Below are 20,360 nucleotides of genomic sequence, written 5' to 3' on the forward strand. Positions count from 1 at the left end.
TCAGAAGCATTATGAGAGTCGGATCACCAGCTTTCTTTTCCAGGAAGTTCCATCAAGCCTGGGCAAGCTTGTAGCTAGCAGCTGACCACTTCACGCTTGTACGACGCAGGGGCTCCATCTTTGACTGATCACCATCACGTAGATGCAGACTCGCAGTGACCCTATGTAGGATTTCTAAGACAGTAAATCTGTACCAAAGTAGACAGCCTCATCTTTCCCCTGAGGGGAGACTGTTGGATTTGAACACCGGACCATGAGACTCACAGCCTAACCCCCTAACTCACTGTGCCACCCGGCAGGTAGCTAGCCATAGTTTAAAAACTCTTTTTATTGAAGACAGACAGGACCACATATCCTGAGGGCCCAGGGCTCGCTGAATGTTCAGAAATCGAACACATCTTGATAACCACACCCAGATTGCAAAACACAGTAATAGGAGGACCACGGAACCCCGGTGCACTGCCCTCTGATCTCCCACGGTTGGGCTGCATCTTAAATTAACCCTTTCACGCCTCTGCTCCAGACGGCATGTACTCAGCTTTGTGTAGCAGCGACTGCCAGAGCCAAGGACAAGAAGGGAACGAAAAGGGTGTGTGAGGGAGTAATTTTATGTGTTTCTAATCTTCAGTCCTGAAATGGGAGAGGACGAAGGACTATGCGAAGGGGGGACTAAGTCAGTAATCGCAGGCCGGAGCTGCTTCCCCCATTAGAAGAAGCTGGAAGGCTTCCAGCTACATTCCATTTTGAGAAAGGAAGTAAACAGACCCGCCCTCCTCTGTCTCCCTGGGTCTCAGCATCACACAGGTCAGCTCTTATTCTCATAACACGCGAGTAATCACAAGTGGATAGGTCGACAATGATTATGTAATAGCTTAATACTCACTCGGAGCCTTGTATTGGATTGCACATGTGGTTTTGATTCCCACCCCCCTCTCCAGTGAATGAGATGGCGGGCACCACAAATCTAAACCAAGATTTGCCAGACTGCCATGGAAAACCCTCCAACTGCCACCCTGCCACTCCCCTTGCCACAAGTCCTACCAGTGGACTCAGCTAGTAGCCACGGCAGCCACTGCCTGCACTAGACCATTCCTGACTAGCTCTGTGAGCGCCTGCTAACTGCACACAAGCCGGCGCTTTTCCGTGACTAATGATCAAGCCAGAAGGAAGAGGGCAGAACATCAAATGAAAACCCACAGCCTCGGAGCAATTAGCTCAAGACCCAACATGTGTCTGGCTAAGCAGACTAATAATATTAACTCGGGTTTCTATGAGGTTCGAAAGGACAGCATTCTCCCAACTTCAATCACTGTCTCCACACATAACCACTGCTCTGCACTTCTTGTTTTTCTGGTCCATTATTTATTGGGGTTGGGGTGCACAACACATAGCTCATCATGGGAAGAAGTGGGGGGCCTGTGTTCCCTCGTGGTTCATTTTTAAAAGTGTGTTCTTTTCATTGAAAACTTTTTTAACTGAAAAGTAGTTTATGATTTCATACAATTAATAAATAAGAACAATAAAAGAGATACATGAAACAAAATAGGCTATAAGATAATCCTTGATATCTATATTTCTTTTTTTAATCATTTTATTGGGCGCGCATATGTTTATCGCAATCCATACATCCATCCACTGTGTCAAGCACATCTGTATATTTGTTGCCATCATCATTCTCAAAACATTTGCTTTCTACTTGAGCCCTTGGTATCAGCTCCTCATTTTTTGCCTCCCTCCCCGCTCCCCTCTCCCGTATGAACCCTTGATAATTATGAAATTTTGTTATTTTGTCATATCTTACACTGTCCGACGTCTCCCTTTACCCACTTTTCTGTTGTCCATTCCCCAGGAAGGAGGTTATATGTAGACCCTGTAATCGGTTCCTCCTTTCTCCCCCACCCTCGAGGCATCACCACGCTCACCACTGGTCCTAAAAACTTTGAATATTGCAAAGATTACTAACTGGGTTTATAAGACATTAAAAAAAACTGGTAGTAAAGGAGACTGGGGAACGACAACGTTTATGACTGGGAAGGGTGTGGGGAGCTTATGGTTAAGTATTACCATGACAGTTTTCCTCAGAGCCATGGGAAGTCTTGTCTCAACTCAAGTTTGGAAGTCTCCACACAGGCTCCAGCTTTCCAACTACAGGAAGGTTTTAGCACCCCTCCCCCGCCCTCTCCTGTGGGTTCAGTGACCTGGAGTCGGCCAGGGGCAGACAATCCTTCCTGGTTCCTCCTGCTCTGAGCTAGGGAGGGAGGCTGCTGCAGCTCCCTGTGCGCAGGAGAACTGGGATTAATTCCTGGTGGTCCAGTCACTCCTCTTGAGTGCCTCTGTTGCTCTCAGTTCAGAGACCTTGACACCTGCTGAGGAAGGAATAGGTCTCAGAGCTGCTGAGGACTCTGAAATGGCCACAACTCTGCAGAACTATGAAATACCCCACCTCCCACCCCACCTCAACCCAACCAAAATGAAATAAAACCAGATCCAGCCTATTCTGGGCTACCCGCATGGCTTTGACTTTGAGGCACCCTGCTATCAAACTCTAAAGATGCTCTAGTTTCATATAAAAGGCAAGGATGGCAAGATGTTATCTGACACTCCGTGGACATGTCAGGAGAGACCCGGCGCTGGAGAAGGACGTCATGCTTAAGAAAGAAGAAGGACTGCAGAAAAGATGAAGGCACTCGAGGTGAAGGGTGGACACAGTGGCTGCAATGATGGGTTCAAGTGTAGAAACAGTTGTGAGGAGAGGCAAGCCCCCGCTGGTGCTTCGTTCTGTTGTACTTAGGGTAGCTATGCGTTGGAACCGACTCCGCGACACCTGACAACCTAACAAGCAAAGTATTTGCACATAACCTTGAACGGTTTACTACCTACGTTAAATGGCCTCTGGGTGAGTTATGAAACCAAATATGGTGTAAATGCTGCTAGTTCAACTCATGGATGCAGACAGCAGGGCTGACAATGCTTCTTCCAAACGGCAGCCCCAAGTCCCATCGTGCATGGGAAGCTCTTCCAAAACTCAACGCTCTCCAGTCAATTCTTACTCATTGCCCTTAGGGACGGATACGACTATCCTGAACCAAGCCACCCACGGGGGTGCGTAACTCTTATGGGAGTAGAAGAGTCTCACCTTTCTCCCTTGGAGAGACTGGTATCGAATGGCTGACCTTGTGGTTTGCAGCCTAAGACGTACCGACTCCGTCACCAGGGCTCCTTACGAAGATACAAATGTGCACAGTTGAGAGCTAACCCTTTACTCGTTGTTGACCTTGGAGGTAGCTTGCAAGGGCAATGCCCAGCATCTTGTGAAATATTTCCCTAAGTGGCTATAGCCTGATGTGGAAACTGAAGGTAACTGTTAAGCGCCCCAGGAAGGTTTGGAACGTAGCTGCCTCTCCCCGCCTTCGCTCCCTCCACCAGCTCTCCCTACTGTGCGTGCCCTTGTACAGAGCTAAGGGCAAGTGAACAGTCCCATCCCTTCAAGCTTCAAGTGACAGTGACAGGTGCCGACTATGTGACAAAGTAGTCAAACATAGGAAGTCTTCAGTGTTGTCGAGCCAATTCTGACTCATGGGCCACCCCATTTCTTGTCATATTTCCAGCCACCTAATCAGGAATCCTGGTGGCACAACGGTTAAGCACTCCCCGGCTAACTAAAAGGCGGCAGCTCAAATCTTCCCCCTGGCTCTGCTTCTGAAAAGAACCAAGCCTAGACAGTCCTCGGTGGCAGCGCTCCTCTGCCACACGGCACCACTATGAGTAGGAAATGACTCAATAGTGCCTCACAGCCAAAGCAGATCTCTGGGTCGCTCCCCTGTGGGGCCACTGAGCGGATTAGAACAGCCAGCCTTTTGAGAAGCTCCTGGAGACTTCTTAATCCCTGTGCCCCAAAGGTTGCCATGTCTTGGGTAGTAATATCCTGAACAAGGAAGGCACCGAGACAGGGCAAGGAAGCAAAGGGGAATCTGTGGACACAGCGTGTGTAGAGGCCATGACAACATCCCAGGACTACATTTCCCAGAATCCGTTGCTACGCCTGCACCATTGTGCTGAGAATCTCAGGGGCAGAGAAACCTTTAAAAACTGGATGTTCTCACACAAAGGCCTTATTACTAAAACCTTCAATACTATGCTAACTTACAGAAAGAAAAAAAATAGTTATCCACTCAGGAGGTGGGCACAGAAATTTCTCCAGGGCAGAAATCCAAGTTGCCAATAAATATATCATAAAATGTTCCAGATCTCTAGCTATAAGAGAAACGCAAAGTAAAACAACTATGAGATACCACCCAACACGCTCAAAGATAGACTAATTCAAGAAATCAGAGAGTAACAAGTGTTGGAGGGCCTGTGGAGAGATAGGAACTCTCGTCCACTGTTGGTGGACCTGTAGCTATGTACAGCCCTTATGAAGATCGATTTGGGGATATCTAAAACAAATGGGAATTGAGCTAGCATACGATCCAGCAATCCCCCTACTGGGCATATACCCAGAAGAGACAAGAAACAAACCACGGCCAGACATCTGTTCCCCAGTGTTCATCGTGGCACAGTTCACAATTTCAAAGAGTTGGAAACAACCCAAATTTTCATCAACGGATATTTAAAAAACTGGCACATACAGTCAATGGAGAATTACACACCCCTATAAAACAGGGTTGAACGCATGAAGCACATCGCCGCATTGGAACAACTGGAGGAAATCATGCTAAGTGAAGTAAACCACGCACAAAAGGACAAGTACAACATGAGTACCTTGCGCTAAGCTCAAAAATGCAAAAGGGACATAGGGAAGAGGCTACTGTATACAGATATCCCTGGAGTGAGGTCCGGGTAACATGGCAGGAGCCAGACTAAACTCAGGGATATATATTGTAGCTTACTAAAAAGGAGGGGGAAGACATGGGTAGTGAGGGAAACAGGACATTAACCCACACAGGGGGAGGGTGTTCTTTATATCTCCACAGGGAAAGAGGGACCAGACTTCAACCCGGTGCTCCAAGACAAGAACACAACACACTGGCATGAAGCAGGGAACCGATAGAGACCTGAGGGGCCGGCCCCATTACCAACTAAGTGGACAGCACTATCCCCTCCCTCTGAAGAATTCACTTCAGAGGACAGCACTGACGCTACAGCTCAAGGAGAGGGACATGTCTGATCAGAGCACACAGGAGCCAACCAGGGGGGAAGGAAAATAAAAAGAGTGAAGCACATCCTGGCCCACCAAGCCCTGAGGACAATGTTTCTGTTCAGAGCAGCCAATGCACAGAGAGGACCATAGGACCAGCCCCACCAGGAGACGCAACATCCCTCACTGACCCATAGCACCATGGGGCACAACACTGGAGACACATGGCCGGGAATTGTGCCCACCCTGAGCCTACCACGCCGAAGTGAGACACTGGGGGCATGCAACAGAGCAGCAAGGGGAGCAGAGCAATGAAGTCCCCAGGGAATACCAAAAAGAGACTGTAGGGTCAGGGTGTGGTGCCCCGCCAGACTCGACTGGAAAACACTCATAAAGGACAACAAATGGACCTTGAACTATTTATAGGCCTTTTTTTTTTTTTGGTGTTGTTGCTGTTGCCTTTTGCTTGTTGTTGTTGTAGCTATTGTTTTATTGTCTATTGTTGCTTCCTTGTGCTTGATCCTGTCTTTGCACATATTGCTGTCCCTGTGGGTCTACCTGGATGGGATAGGAAGGATAAACAAGCTGGAAGAGAGAACAACGGAATGACATTTCCGGGGAGACATGGGAGAGGGGGAGGTGGGGGAAAGTTAGTGAATGTTAACAAACCCAGGGACAAGGGAACAAAAAGTGACTGAAAATCAATGGTGAGGAAGGTGTAACAGGTCTGGGAGGGCTACAACAAGGACAATGTAACCAAGAAAATGCCTGAAACACAAATGAAGGTTGAACATGATTGTGGGACAAGAGGAAAGTAAAAGGAAATAGAGGAAAGAACTAGGAGGCAAAGGGCATTTATAGAGATGTAAATATAGGCATGTACATATATAAATGTATTTATATATGACTATGGGGAACTAGATCTATGTACATATATTTATAGGTTTAGTATTAAGGAAACGGATGAACATTTGGGCTTCTACTCAAGTACTCCCTCAACACAAGAACACTTTGTTATATTAATCCAGCACTGAGATGCTCACCTTCCTGACATGATGGCTGAAGACAAAGCAGGTGCATAAGCAAATGTGGTAAAGAAAGCTGACGGTGACTGGCTATAAAAAAATAAAGCGTCTGGGGTCTTAAAGGCTTGAAGATAAGCATATGGTCATCTAGCTGAGAAACAACAAAGCCCACATGGAAGAAGCACACCAACTTGTGTGATCACGAGGTGTCGAAGGGACCAGGTATCAGGCATCAAAGAATAAAAAGTCATATCTATTGTGAATGAAGGAGAGTGCAGAGTGGGGACCCAAAGCCCATCTGTAGGCAATTGGACAGCCCCTTACAGAAGGATCGCGGGGAGGAGACAAGCCAGTCAGGGTGCATGTAAATGATAAAACATACAATGATAAAACATACAATTTTTCTCTATTTCTTAAATGCTTCCTCCCCACCACCCCACTATGATGATCCCAAATCCACCTTAGAAATCTGGCTAGACCAGAGGATGTACACTGGTACAGATAAGAACAGGAAACACGGGGAATCCAGAACAGATGATTCCTTCAGAACCAGTGCTAAGAGTCACGATACCAGGAGGGTAGAGGGAAGGTAGTGGAGAAAGGGGGAACCGATGACAAGGATCTACATATAACCTCCTCCCTGGGAGATGGACAACATAAAAGTGGGTGAAGGGAGACATCAGACAGTGTAAGATATGACAAAATAATAATAATTTATAAATTATCAAGGGTTCATGAGGGAGGAGAGAGCAGGGAGGGAGGGGGAAAATGAGGAGCTGATACCAAGGGCTCATGTAGAAAGCAAATGTTTTGAAAATGATGAGGGGAAACAAAAGTACAAATGTTCTTGACACAGTGAATGTATGTGTGGATTGTGATAAGAGTTGTACGAACCCCCAATAAAATGATTTTAAAAAAAAACACCTGGATGTTCATGTGGGTGGCAAGAACTACAGAAGTTGGCCATGCTGACTTCAAGCTTCCTTCCTTCGAGGCTCATCTCAATAAAACTGTCTTGTAATGCCCAATGGCCTCCAAAGGCAAATAGTTTTCTGGGTGACATAAGAACCTAATTCCAGTTAACAGTATCATATTGCTCTTGTCTCTGGGCGCGTGACTACATTCTTCAGTGATGAGCAGGAGCTTATGTAGGGTGACTCCAAAGGTTTGAATGAGAAATCGAAAACCACTCTTTTATAGAAGGTGCGCATGAGAGTGGAAGAGCCGAGCTACATCATCTCTCCCATTGTTTCCAACTTGAGCTTCTCTTACAATTTTCATCTTATTGTCATTTTTTGCCAGTTGGGTGGATTTCAAAGTGGAAGGGCCATTAGAATCTTGTAGGAAGTGTTCCTCAATGATTCCGATGTGCCTCCCTAGAGCGCAGCGCCAATCTGATACCTGGGTACCCAGAGGAACCAGATGGAATTGCAGGTAGTGGGAAGTAAAGAGTTTAAAAGACCAGAAGCTCCCAAAGCAGCCAGTTCCTTTGATCCTGCCTCTTTATTGCAGTCCAGAAACAACAGGAAATGTTCAAGAAAAGGGACAGGGAAACTCGAGAGATAGGGTTTGCTTTGTTTCCTGATTGGGTAGACTTTGTGGTGGCTGCCAGGAAGCCAGTACTGTAGGGTTCAAATGATGGGTTTCCAAAGGGGGGAGCTAAGTTGTCCTGGCCTAGGAGTCACTGGTAAATAGGACCCCAGTCTCAATAGGAAGCAATGTGTGCGATTTAGCATAGATGCCAGGCACAATCTGAAGACCAGAGCAGAGTGTGGAGAAAGAGACCATTGCTGAGCTCAGGAGCAGGGCAGAGCAATAGAAAAAGAGGCTGCCGTGGGCGATCATCCGTAGCAGACAGCACAAATCCCTGAGCAGTTAGAGCGAGCAGCACAAGGCCCCGGTGGAGAATAAAGTAAAACACATCAGCCCTGCCAAGGCAGGGCACCCGCACAAAGCAAACGGGGGATGTTTAAGTATGCTCAGAGGGTATCAAATCCACCAGTACCCAAAGCATCTCTCTTTTATAGAAGCCTTGTAATTTACAAGTGCTCACAGGTGTCATTTATTAAAGTGTGGATGAGATCCACCAGGGTCGTTACAAGGAGCCCTGGGGGTGCCGTGGTTGAGTATGTGGCCGGTAACAGAAAGGTGGACCGTTTGAAGCCACCACTGGGCTCCAACAGAGAGAGAGAGAGAGAGAGAGAGAGAGAGAGAGAGAGAGAGAGAGAGAGAGAGAGAGAGGTGGCCGTCTGCTTCCTTAAAGGTTACAGATTGGGTAAACCTCTGGGGCCAGCTCTACTCTGCCACATGGAGTCATTAGGAGTTGGAATCCACTCACTGCCGCACAACAACAACTTTAAGTTCCCTCAGCATGCGCATTCAAGCAAACACACACAGAAGTAGATTCAGGAGGCCCAAGGATCGCAACAGATCCAAGATGGAGTGCTCTATCTATCCCTGGCCATATTTGAGGAGAGACTCCTGGTTAAAACTAAAGCTGTGTCTGTAATTGCTGAGGTTGAATTTAACTAGTCGGTGACTTCTGCTAACAGCAAAGGAAAATGCAAAAGTGTTTCTACAGAGAATGGTCTTTCCTTAGAACTGCAAGTGAGGATTGGCAAACCTATCGGGGTGGGGAGGTGAGAGGGGGGCTGGGTCACAGCTCAGAGACCACCAAATTGAGCCTCACTCCTTGCTCTGGCATTTATTGGCATGTGACTTTGGCAGGGAAAGCAGCCGGGTGAGTGTCGCTTTCCTCAAGTCATCTAGAAAATGGCTTAGCGGAGTCGGTGCCCGTTTCGGTCCCAGCAGAGTGCTTGGCCTGCAGTAGACATCTAGTAAACGAAATGCACCTTTGTCTGATTCTATTCCTGAAAGAGTATTGGGAGAATACATGAAAACACCAACCCCCCTGAATGGATGAGTAGTTGCACGGAGAATTTCTTCTCCGTGTATTTGTCTAGATTCCAGGTTGGAGAAGAGAGGGTGCTACTTGTATGTGACACACTGCAGCTCGGACGAGTGACATCTGAGTTCTGAAAGGGACATATTTGCTCTGTGACACTGTTAAGAGGTCTTTTGCAGCGGATCTGCCAAAAGCAATACATGCCCTAATTTTTTTTTTTACCTCGGCTTCCATGAGTGTTGTTTGTGGATCCAAGTACAATGAAATCCTTGACAATGTGAATCTTTTCTCCACTTAGCATGATGCTGCTTGTTGATCCATTGTTACGGATTTTGATGTTATGTGGAGCTGCCATCCGCCCTGCAGGCTGTTGTCTTTGATCTTCACCAGAAGTTGCTTCAATTCCTCTTCACGTCACCAAGTAAATTTGTTTCATCTACATGTCACAGGTTATCAAAAGGTCTTCCTCCAATAAAGTCCAGCTTCTAGGACTATTTACTCAGCACACAGACTAGGTATGATGAAAGACTACGACTCGGACGTATACTTCCCTGATTGTAAAACATGCATATGCCCTTGTTCTGTTCAGATGATTGGCCATTGATTGATGTACAAGTTCTCTGTGAGCACAAGGCAGTGATCTGGAACTCTCTTTCTTCCATTGGTATCTATAATTTGTTACAATCCACCCAGTGAGGTGCCTTTGTTTTGTCAATAAAGTAGGAGTAAAAATATTTCTGCATTCCATACTTTCAGCCAAGAGCTATCTGACATCAGCAATAATATCCCTAAGTCCAGCCCTTTTGTGAATCCAGCTTAATTCCTGGCAGCTCCCTGTTAATGCAGAACCGTAAACTTTTTTTTCCTTCAGCAAAAATTTGTTTTTTGTGTTATTAAGAATATTGATCAATAATTTCTGCATCCTATCAGATCACATATTTTGGGAATGGGCAAAAACATGAACCTCTGTCAGTTAGTTGGTTAGGTAATTGTCCAACAAATGTATTGGCATAGATGAATGGCCACTTGCAGGATTACAACCCCCCACCAACAAAACCAAAAACAAATCCATTCCATGGAGTCCATTCCAACTCATAGTGACTTTATAGGACATGATACACTGACCCATAGGACTGTCAAGGCTACAATTCTTTCTGGAAACAGACCGACTGACACTCATTTCTCCCAAGGAGTAGCTGACGGGTTTGTATTGCCAACCTTTAAATTAGCAAACGAGTCCTTCACCACGATACTAGCAAAGCTCCTGTAAAACAATCCAGGTCTCTGAAAATGGGCCTGGGCAAATTCCCTCACGCTACAACATCAGACGGCGAACTCCTCAAACAGTTTGGCAAGACGGTAAAACTCGTACTCTTAAAGAAATACAATTCTCGTTGTATTCAACACTTCGCTTATCATTTTCCCACTATTTGAAGGCGAGATTGGCATTATTCTTTCTTAAGGAAAACGATGACTTTTGTCAAGGTTCTTTGAGCTAAGTCAAGGGAAGGATGCGGACTGAAGAAGGCACATCAGCCTCTCAGGCGCCAGTTCTGGCTACTTGCTGTCTAACCAAAGGGGCCTGGTTTAGAATACGTCCATTACGTATGGGGAAGCCGGGGCTGTATTCCTGGAGGAGACAGGCACACGACACATTTGTCTTCCCCAAAGGTTATAACCAAATCCTTTGAGGAATTGGTGGGAGACTGTATCCCCAGGAAAATAAACAGCCACCCAGGCATGGGAGTCCGTCCAGAGCTAAGCTATCTGTAGCTACAGGAGTGGGAAAGCCTCGCTGATACAGCTTCAGTCTCAGCAGCTTTAGCTCAAGACTGGTGGGATAAATCACTGTACTCTCAGTTTCAGAGTCCAGCTTGCCTGGAAAGGCCAGTTGTGGGTGAGGGGCAAGGGTCTGGCTCCCAGGCATGCCCAGAGTCCCTTTAAGACCACCCCCCTGGTGATCTGCTGTCATTTACGGTTGTTCACAGAACAGCCCCTCCCTACACCTTCTCCACACACAGGGTGGTCCAGGGACCAGCAGCAGTGTCATCTGATGCTTGCTAGAGATGCAGAACCCCGAGTCTCCTGAATCACCGTGTGGATTTTTAGTAAGCTCTCCAGATAGGCGCACACATTTGCCCACGGATTTGTGAGGAGGAGTGCCGTTCTCGTTCACTCACTTTGGACACCTGGAGGGGATCGACAACGTTCATAATTTGCATAACGTAGGTTCTCATCAATGGAGCCTGGGTGGTGTCGTGGTTACACGTTGGGCTACAATCCAAATGGCAGCAGTTCAAAATCCCCAGAGGCTTCTTCGGGAGAAATGAGGGGCTTTCTACTCCCATAAACAGTTATAAATCTCCAAAATCCTCAGGGGGTGCTCTGAGTCAGCACTGCCTCGATGGCAATGAGTTTTGGAGTGAGTTAGTTTCTCATCTGGAAAACATTTCCCTCAGAACAGGATCTACATTCTGGGTTTCAGTTGAAAGCTGCTGAACCCAGGAAGAAATGATCGCTTCCGGGATTGGATGAGCCCAGTGACAACTGCAAATACTGACCAAATCAGTAACATCCCAAAGTATATTTTTTGAGATACAGACTCAGAAATCTTGATTACGGTTGATTTTATATGCTTTCTTTTGGTAATTGGTGAAGATGTATCTTTTAAAAAGTCAGGGGAAAGCGCGGGTTCCCTTGTAGATAAAAAATAAAAGTAATGTGTTCCTCTAAATGTGATATTGAAACAATAACTGCCTCCAAGAAGACTCGTGTATGAACGCTTAAAGCAGATACAGACAGTAAGCCATGCACAGTATGAGAAGGCAGTACAAGAAGCCACATTTCCCCCCATGGAGACTGGATGGTATTTGTTATTCTTTTTTATTTTTTCCCTGCCATTTTTGCTTCTTTGTGGGAATTCATTTCCTCGATTCTTCCGTTGTCACTCTTAACTGTCTTCCAGGCAACTTGGCTAGCTTTCCCCGGGCTCACTCTGGTCATCTGCTTGTTGCTATTCACGTTGTCTCCCTCCATGACGTCTTGCACATCATGGCTTCAATGATGGCTTTAATACATGGGCAGCCGTGTGTCTACGTTGTTCTCCATTCCCGTGTCATCAAATGTCTATGCAGCAGCCCCACTTCAGAGTCCCATCCTTGTCAAATGCACAAACCCATTCTTTCCCTCCCTCCCCAACTTCCCTCCCTACTAACTGGTTCCATTTGTCAACTAAACCCATTGCTGCCAACGTTGTGGAGATGGTTCTCCTGCTAGAAACAGTGATGTCAATTGGGTTGGTCATTTTACCTCCTTCATTATACTTTCTAGATCTGTTCTTTCTCACAGACATTGCTCTGCTAATCCTTCATCTTTCCGCTTTGCAACTGGAGTATTGCAAAACCGCTTCTGGCCACTGGCATGCCTGCTTATGAATTTTCTCAGCTCTAGGGCTATCCTCCGTGTAAATAACAATTGGATCCTCATAAAGTATCAGACTTGATCTCACAAGCAATGTAAATACACATCTCCACATGATTTTGTGCTGGGAGTTTCTGTGGAGAACGAGGACTCTGCATGGGGTGGGAGTGGCATGGGCCCCGCCCTGCCTGCCAAGCCTGACCCAACCAGCTGTCTGGGGTTTGAAATGGTATATAAACCAATCCCTGAAGTCTGAAGATAAGTGAGCCATGGATGGTAGCTGCTGGGGAGCAAACAGCTCCACGGGGTCACTTCTGAAATGACTTCTGGACCAGAGAAGCATTTGGCAGCTGAAGTTTCACATAATGCAATTTTTCCCTTAACAGCCTGGATTTTCAAATCTAATCATGTCAATAAGTGAGAGGCGGGTGTGGTCAGTGATTTATAAAATGTATACTTCCATAACATTGCTAATATGTCAAAGGCATGATCCAGCGTAGACAAAATTGACATTTTAAAAAGATTGAGCTACAGCCTATGTAAGATGTACGGTAGGCGCAACTTTCCCTTCCTTGCCCAGTGGCTAATTTTGCCCTGCACCTGAGTTGTACAATTCCCACATCAGAAACATGAATTTGGACAAATGTGTCCATTCAAATGCAGAGGAGGTGGCTCTTCCTTGAAGCCATGCAGTCTTCCCCTCTACTAGCCCCACTGGAGTGTGTGCATTTCCTGACCTCTCTGAGGAGCTATCGAAAATGACAGCTAGCAACTGACTTAGATTTGCATCACCAGGACATCTTAGCTACCGGTAATTAACTGAGATTTGCACCTAGGATGCCAGAAATTTATAGATTTTAAAAAATTATTCAGTACCAGACCTTTAAGTCAAATTGCACAGATTCCCATGGATTTGAGGACTAATTCTTCCATTTGGGGGGCTAATGCTACTTTAAAGCGCAAGCTCGGGTTATGTTTTATTAAATAATTAAAAGGAGGTTGTTTTAGGTTTAAAAGACAAAGTAAACATACAAATGGAAATGCATATACACTATAACTACAACACCTCGCATGATGTATGTTGACGCAAACCTGTAAGAGGTGGACACTCTGAAATTTAAAAAACAAAATAATTGGCCTCCCCCCTCGACTGTGAGCATGGTTCTCACTTGCAGCAAATAGATTTTGTGGTCATTCTCAATTTTCACTTGGTAAATTGAAAGCTTAGAGCTGCCTGCAGAGTTTGGAGGGCTGGTGGGTCTAAGTTCTTGCAACAATGGCCCTACCATTACCATGTACTGGCTGTGGGATTGATTCTAAGCATTCTACTGAACCTTTCAAACCTTTTCTCATTGGCAACCATGTATAGCACTAATTTCACTGGGCTACCACAAGGTCCAGACTCCAGGAGATCCATGTGTAAAGCACCTGGTTCATAAACATGCACTTTCAATGTTCACTCTGTTCCCTTCTTCCAGTAGACTGAAGAGACCTGGCAATGAGACCATCTTGCGAAGCAACGCTTTGAATCTTATTTTCATTGTTGTCTTCGTTTTCTTCCCAGGCCTGTGGACTATTTGCAACCCCCTAATGGATATTATGTTCTAGAAGCACTTCACTGCCATCCACAGCCAAGCTCACCTTTTACTGCATGATTGGGTTAGGGCACAAACTGGCAACTGGCTTTGTCCATTAATGCCTTCTAAGCAGTCAGCTGAGGAAGTGAAGCCAATCTGTCCTTCCCACCATCCCTCCTTCCCGCAATTTAAAACAGGCCATCCTACAGTTTATTAAAACACTGAGTTTTTTTTATAATGGCAAATATATATATATATATATATATATATATATATATATATATATATATATATATATATATATATATATATATGAGAGCTTCAAAACATTCATGGGAAAATTCCATTATCTTACTAGTCTGTGTTTCAATACATATATATATGAAAATTTCAGTATTATACATCTGTGTGATACATGTGATGTGTTTCTGGGTGTGTACACATGTAATGTTTGTCATTTCAACATTTTTCCATGTACAATTTTGTGGCACAATTACCCACATTATGCTGTATAGCAATCTCTACCAACCATTTTCAGATTTCTCCGTCCCTCTTCACAAAAATCCAGGGGCCCCTGAGCAATGCGGCCCTCTTTCTCCCCTGTCCCCTGGCAGTCACTATAGGTCATTCTGCATTTGCCTGTTCTGGCGAGGTCATAGATGTGGGATCGGACACTATGTGTGTTTTTGTGACTGGCTCTGTTTACTCAGCACCATGTTTTCCAGGTTCGTCTATGGGGCAGCAGCAGAACTTTGTTTCTCATGCATCAGAGCCTGTCTACATCCTCAGACTCCCCTCCCTTCTCTTCCCCAAGCAGAGTTTGGACCTCAGAACTTATCTGTAAACAGAGACTACACACTAATGTCAATGTTTGCATTTGAAAAAAAGTGTTTTCTAAAAATATGCATATTTTAAAGTAAACCTGGGTTCAAGGTTTACTTCTACCTTAAAAAAAAATGAGGGGAAAAAATGAGGGAAAGTATAATCCTCCAGAGAAAGGGCTCAGGTTTCCCTGCTGGAGATGGGCAGGTGAGATCATTACATGGGGCGTCAGCGGGCATCCACTCCCAAGTGTGGGGGAGGGTCTAATATTTCTTGCTGTTGACAAAAGCTTAAGGCTTTTCCTGGTCAGGCAGAGACCGAAATGGGGCTGACTGTGACGCAGAGACTGTGCTCGGTCGTCTTATATTTTGGATTTTCACAGTATTCTCATATGTCACTTACTCATTTTACATCTTTGTGTTCTTTAAACAGTGTGCTGACAAATATAACAGAGGCGAAGGAAGGGCGAACATGAACACACCAAAAACTCCAGAATTCCTCTTGTCCTCCCTGTCACTACGCACATCAAGTCTCCCTCGAGCTCAAAGTGAACACTACGTACACATCAGCCAGTGAAGGTAATCTTTGAAAGTCACAGCTTTGAATGATTTATTCCGAATCCACATCAAGTCAAGCAATAGCTAACTAACTTGGTAAACTGACCAAACAGCAAAAGCCAGGGAACCCAAGAGGTGGTTAATAAACACTTGTTGACTGATCTGGCAGCCCGCTGACCATATCTGCTTTGTCAAAACCTGAAGGGAAATGGTTATGCCCACGTATTATCAAGCCTTTCTGTCATGTTGAGAGGAGCTGGTCTGCCCCCACAGCATCCATCAGTTTCTCACCACCCCTCCAGTTCAGCTTCCCCCCACTTCCCCAGCCTCCCTTAGCTTTCCCAGCACTTCTCACTCAGCCAGGGAAGCAGAGACTCGCCTCGCCTCTGCTGAGCAGGTCAGTGCACCTGGAGGCTCAGCTGCGAGGCAGGCTCAGCCTTCGCAGCGCATTGGACCAGGTTGAGCCCTGACTAAGAATACCGTCACCTTTGCCACGAACAGTCTGCAGACATTCAAAAGCAAACAGCAGAGAGAAAACACGGGGCTGATTAGAAACCTGGAGGAAAATATATTTCTAACTCATGGTCGAAGCCCAGCTAAGACTCCCTGCCTTGTGCTGAGAGCAATCAAAGCTTGGCATATCAAATTGCCTGCTCCACAAGCAGTGGGCATGCCGGCCCGCCTGGCTCTGGTGCCCTTCCAAAGAGGGAGCCCAGGTTCCTGATGCCTTTTGGCTTGTCCGGCAGCCACCTCTGCCTGAAGGCTAGGCCTCAGGCGGATTTTCTGGTAGGTGACTTGAGTCCTGTGCTCACCTACTCTGACTTTTGAACCAGGATGCGCTCAGGACTTTGTGGCTGGCTTCCACTAGGGCTCTCTACCTTCCCATTTACCCAAGAAAGCAGTCCTGGGAGTGCACTGGGTAACACTTGGCTGCCAAGGAGAGATCTGCGGTTCCCGTGGAGATTTACAGCCAGGCAAGTCCTGGGAGGCTGCGCTGGCTGCTCGGAGGCCCTCCCCAGCCTCAGGGAGTCGGGATTGCCTCAAGGGCATTGGGTGTGTTTGGTTTGTGCTTTCTCTTTCCTTGCACGCTGCTCCACACCCTTCCCTGCCTGCCTTCTAGAGTTGCCTGTAGGTCTCTGCGTGACACATCTCCATGACCTGCTCCCCACCCTGCGCTGGCCTCCACAGTCAGCAAGCCCTGCAGACAAGCCATGTTGTCTTTAACACCGAAGCCTGGCCATGTCATGTTGGGAAATGGAAACACAGCGTGACGCGTTTCTTTTCCATCGAAGGAAAGAGAGAGAAACACATGGCAACATCGAGCCCATTCCACCCATCTCGTGAGAAATCCTCTTCAGCTCAGGGGCTAAATCTTCTAGGACTCCTTGCTCGGGCTGGCCCGTACTTGATGGTGAATTTCTAGCGGCGCTCCTGTCGCTCAGGAGTGGCTGGTAGCCGTGTGGTATGGATTTGTTTTCACCATAGCAACAGCAAATTAAAACAACTAGCAGATGCAAGGCAGGAAAGCTACATAACCAGTGTAGTTCACGGGGTTTTTTCCCCCTCTCCTTTTCCCCTGCCTTCCCTCTTATTCATGTTGCTTTCACAAATTTAATTCAAAAGTTGAAGCAAAATAGCTCGAAATGCTCTGGGTGCCCTGAGGCCTATATTGGGTCTAGTCTGGTTTACACAGCGCTGAGAGATGGGGGGTGGGGGGTGGGGGGGTGTCGGGCTGGGCAGCAACAAAAGCCTTAGAAATTTTATTTGTTGGACTGAGAATAAATGCACCTAGAAAATTTACACATGCAAGAAGTACCAAGCAGGGTGTTGTGTCTATGATTATATATCCTAATGCCCTAAGGGATTTGCCTATAGGTTCACTAATACGGAGGCTTTATCCCTTTTCACTTAAAATAGCTCATTGTCCCACGAGATAAACAACTTTTTTCCCCCCTTTGGTACAAGGTCAAATTCTCTGGAAATGCTAAAATCAGGAGGACAAGTGGAGTCTCTGTTACTGTTTCTATTAAGAGTCAGAGAATTGATGCAGGCTCTTGCCCAAGGCGACAGGAGTAGCTAGAAGAGGCACCGGGGAATCCCCAGTACTCCAAGCTCTCCCAATCAAAATCCGGCTTTAAAAGGCACCTCATTCCCATCCAACCTTCCGCCCTGTCTGTAAGGCCAAGGTTGCCACCTGTGACACGGTATTCACAGGCTGCGGTATGTATGTCCCTTCCCCCAAGCCCATCTGGACTGGACATGGTGGTGTGGCAGTGGCAACAGCTGCATTTTACTCAAGCAGCTGCTACCACCACCACAGCCAGCCATGAACGTGGGGTCTAAGCTGGCATCCAAAAATAATGGGTCTGGTGGGACTGAGAGTGAGAGTATGGGGACCGTCTACAGAAGGGCAGTGCGGGGCTGTGCCAAAGGGAACGGTGGGCAAGACGAAGCTATTTTCTGCAGGGGTTTTTGTGTGGGTTTTTCTGGTCAACCCAGCCTGAAAGAACCCTGCAGAAAACCTGTGTGGACCTGCCCGGTGGGAGGCAGGTATGAGAAGACAGCCTATTCATGCAGGGGGGGTCTGCTTAGGGTGTAGAAAAAAACAGGCGAAAATATGTAGACATAACTCAAGACCCGCCAACCAGGAGTGAGAATGCTCCAAGCCAGGACATAAAAGAAATATTCCTTCCCTTGAGCCTGAATAATGGAGCCCACAGCAGAAATAGTTGGAAGATGACGTCAGAAGTTCTGGGCTAGTGTCCTGCACCTCTCCTTGACAGTGCAAACAGTGGGTCTAGAAGAATCTACGTGGCACGGTCCTCATTTAAAGGAAGGCTCTGCTCCACACAAAATCTACTGACGAGCTACCTAAAGAAACTTCATCTTATTTGAAGATGATCAAAATGCCCTCCCCCATCCTCCTCCCCCCACGCCCTCCCAACACTTTACTGTCCCCAGCATGCCCATATTACCCAATTTACAAATATCTCTCCACCGAATCGCTGGCCTTTAAAGGGACAGGGATGTTTTTGGAAGAATGTTAACCATGGTGGTTGTTAGCAAAGTCAAAATTCCACCCCCCACAAGCCCCCCCCCTTTGCTCCAGTGCTCCCTAACTATTCTAAAAATGTTACACATTTATTGTAAACACATGCTCCCCAGGCCTAACTAAAAAGCACAGTTTCCTCCCGGCTGGCAGAAATTTAAAAAGGAAAAGGGTAGAAAGAATTCTTTAACAAATATATCCTTTCCTTCTCTTGGGCCAAGTGTGTTAAAAATAAAACCCTCTCGATCATTTCTCACTGTTGTTTCTGGGCAAGAAAGTTGATATGGGTCGGCAGAGTGAAAACACGGCTTTAAGAGCTAGCCTGCCCTCATTAAATTATTCTGCTGGCTGTGTGTTCTCATTAAAAATGCATAAAGATCAGATCATTGCGGTAAGCATTATTAACCCAGCTATACTTTTGAATATAATGGTTCCACTTTTACGCTGGAAACAAAGACTCCGACATGCCAGCCAAAGAAATGTAAACATTAGACTACGGTATCGAAAACTTGCCATAAAGCTACCTCTTGTGAGGTTGTTTAAAATGTGCTTTTCAAACTCAACTAAAGCCATAGGATTTTCGAGGCAGGTAGGCACCTCACACTTAATAAATAGACATATTTCTTTTTGACCAAATATTCCGTTGAGTAGTTACCAGTATGCGCCCCCTCCCCCCACTTAATTCCTGGGCTGTTTCCAAATAATAGAAGCATTGTAACTTTATCTATTTGGGAGCTAATAATGTCAGTGCGAACATATTCTGTAACAGGAACACAGGAATGCTCCCAGTAATCCAAAGGACTCTTTTGAAAACAAATCATACAGGGATCTGTTATTTGCACAAAACTCGATTTTCGGCCTCACCCTCCAGAGGCGGCTTAGAGTCAAGCTTTGCCGTATCTTTCCCCTCACATCAAAATGTTACGTAAAAGTCCAGGGTCCCCTGCAAGTACTCCATTTGCAGCAGTGTAGCCCGGCTCCCCGGCTTCCCCGAGCAACACACATGGGATGCAGCATACTGCAGCAAACTCTTTAAACATTAAAGGAAAAAAAAAAAAGCTGGGGGGGGGGGCAGGGGGGCAGGGTTTGATTCTCCTACCTTGGTTAGCTGTCTGTCCTCCGCATTCCCAGTCACCCCCGGACCAACATCTGGCAGGATCGAGTAGCCAAGGCTTCGCGCTGCATCGGGAGAGAGCAATGCCCGTGGAAACAGTCCTGGGTCCCTGTTTATTGTACTCCGAGAGGCGTCTGCCGTCGCTGGAAAATGTTTGCCTGTAGATGATGAAGCAAAGCCAGTCTAAACTCTGTTGCTGTAAAGCTGCAGCCCTGCCCTCCGGCAGGCCCCGCCCAGCGGCGGCCAGCCAATCGGCAGCCAGTTCGTCAGCCCTGCTCCTCGGAAACGGGCCCCGATAGGATGACTGACACGGCAACACGGCATTTGCAGTGTGTGAAAACAGTGCGTCCATACTGAAGAACAAGGAATTTCCCCCGAAGAAAGCCATCCCAGCACCAGGACAAAAGTGGCCCATCACTGGCAGAGCCGAGAGAGGGGTAACTCAAGAAAACACCCCTCAAGACAGCCGGCCCGCAGCGCAAGGCTGCACAGGAAACCTTGTTAAAAAATGCACAACTCCCAAGATTCCAAAGAAGTCAAGGTTACACAAGCACCTGAAGTCAGTGCCCCATTTGACAAAGCTTTTTTTTTTTCTCTTTCTTTCTTAAATGGGAAAGACAATTCACTGTCCTCCATGGGAATTAGTTCCTCACAACATGTTTACTTACGATGTTTATGATCTGGGGAGACTACGGTGTTCGACCAAGTGCATGTTCAGCATGAAAACCTGCTTCCCCGCTAGAAAGCAGTTTGA

At 46.5% G+C, this 20,360-nt stretch overlaps 1 protein-coding gene across 2 annotated transcripts in view; it reads right to left on the bottom strand.

Annotated features, from left to right (window-relative positions):
• The window catches only part of MBNL2 (muscleblind like splicing regulator 2), a 208,240-nt gene extending 188,444 nt beyond the window's left edge, over positions 1 to 19,796 (bottom strand). For both annotated transcript variants that reach the window (XM_075533073.1, XM_075533074.1), the window contains exon 1: positions 19,592 to 19,796. The gene's annotated coding sequence lies outside the window, so the exon portion shown is untranslated. The remainder of the gene's footprint in view (positions 1 to 19,591) is intronic.
• Positions 19,797 to 20,360: the final 564 nt, after the last annotated feature.

Source organism: Tenrec ecaudatus, chromosome 15, assembly GCF_050624435.1.
Source record: "Tenrec ecaudatus isolate mTenEca1 chromosome 15, mTenEca1.hap1, whole genome shotgun sequence".
NCBI lineage: Eukaryota > Metazoa > Chordata > Mammalia > Afrosoricida > Tenrecidae > Tenrec > Tenrec ecaudatus.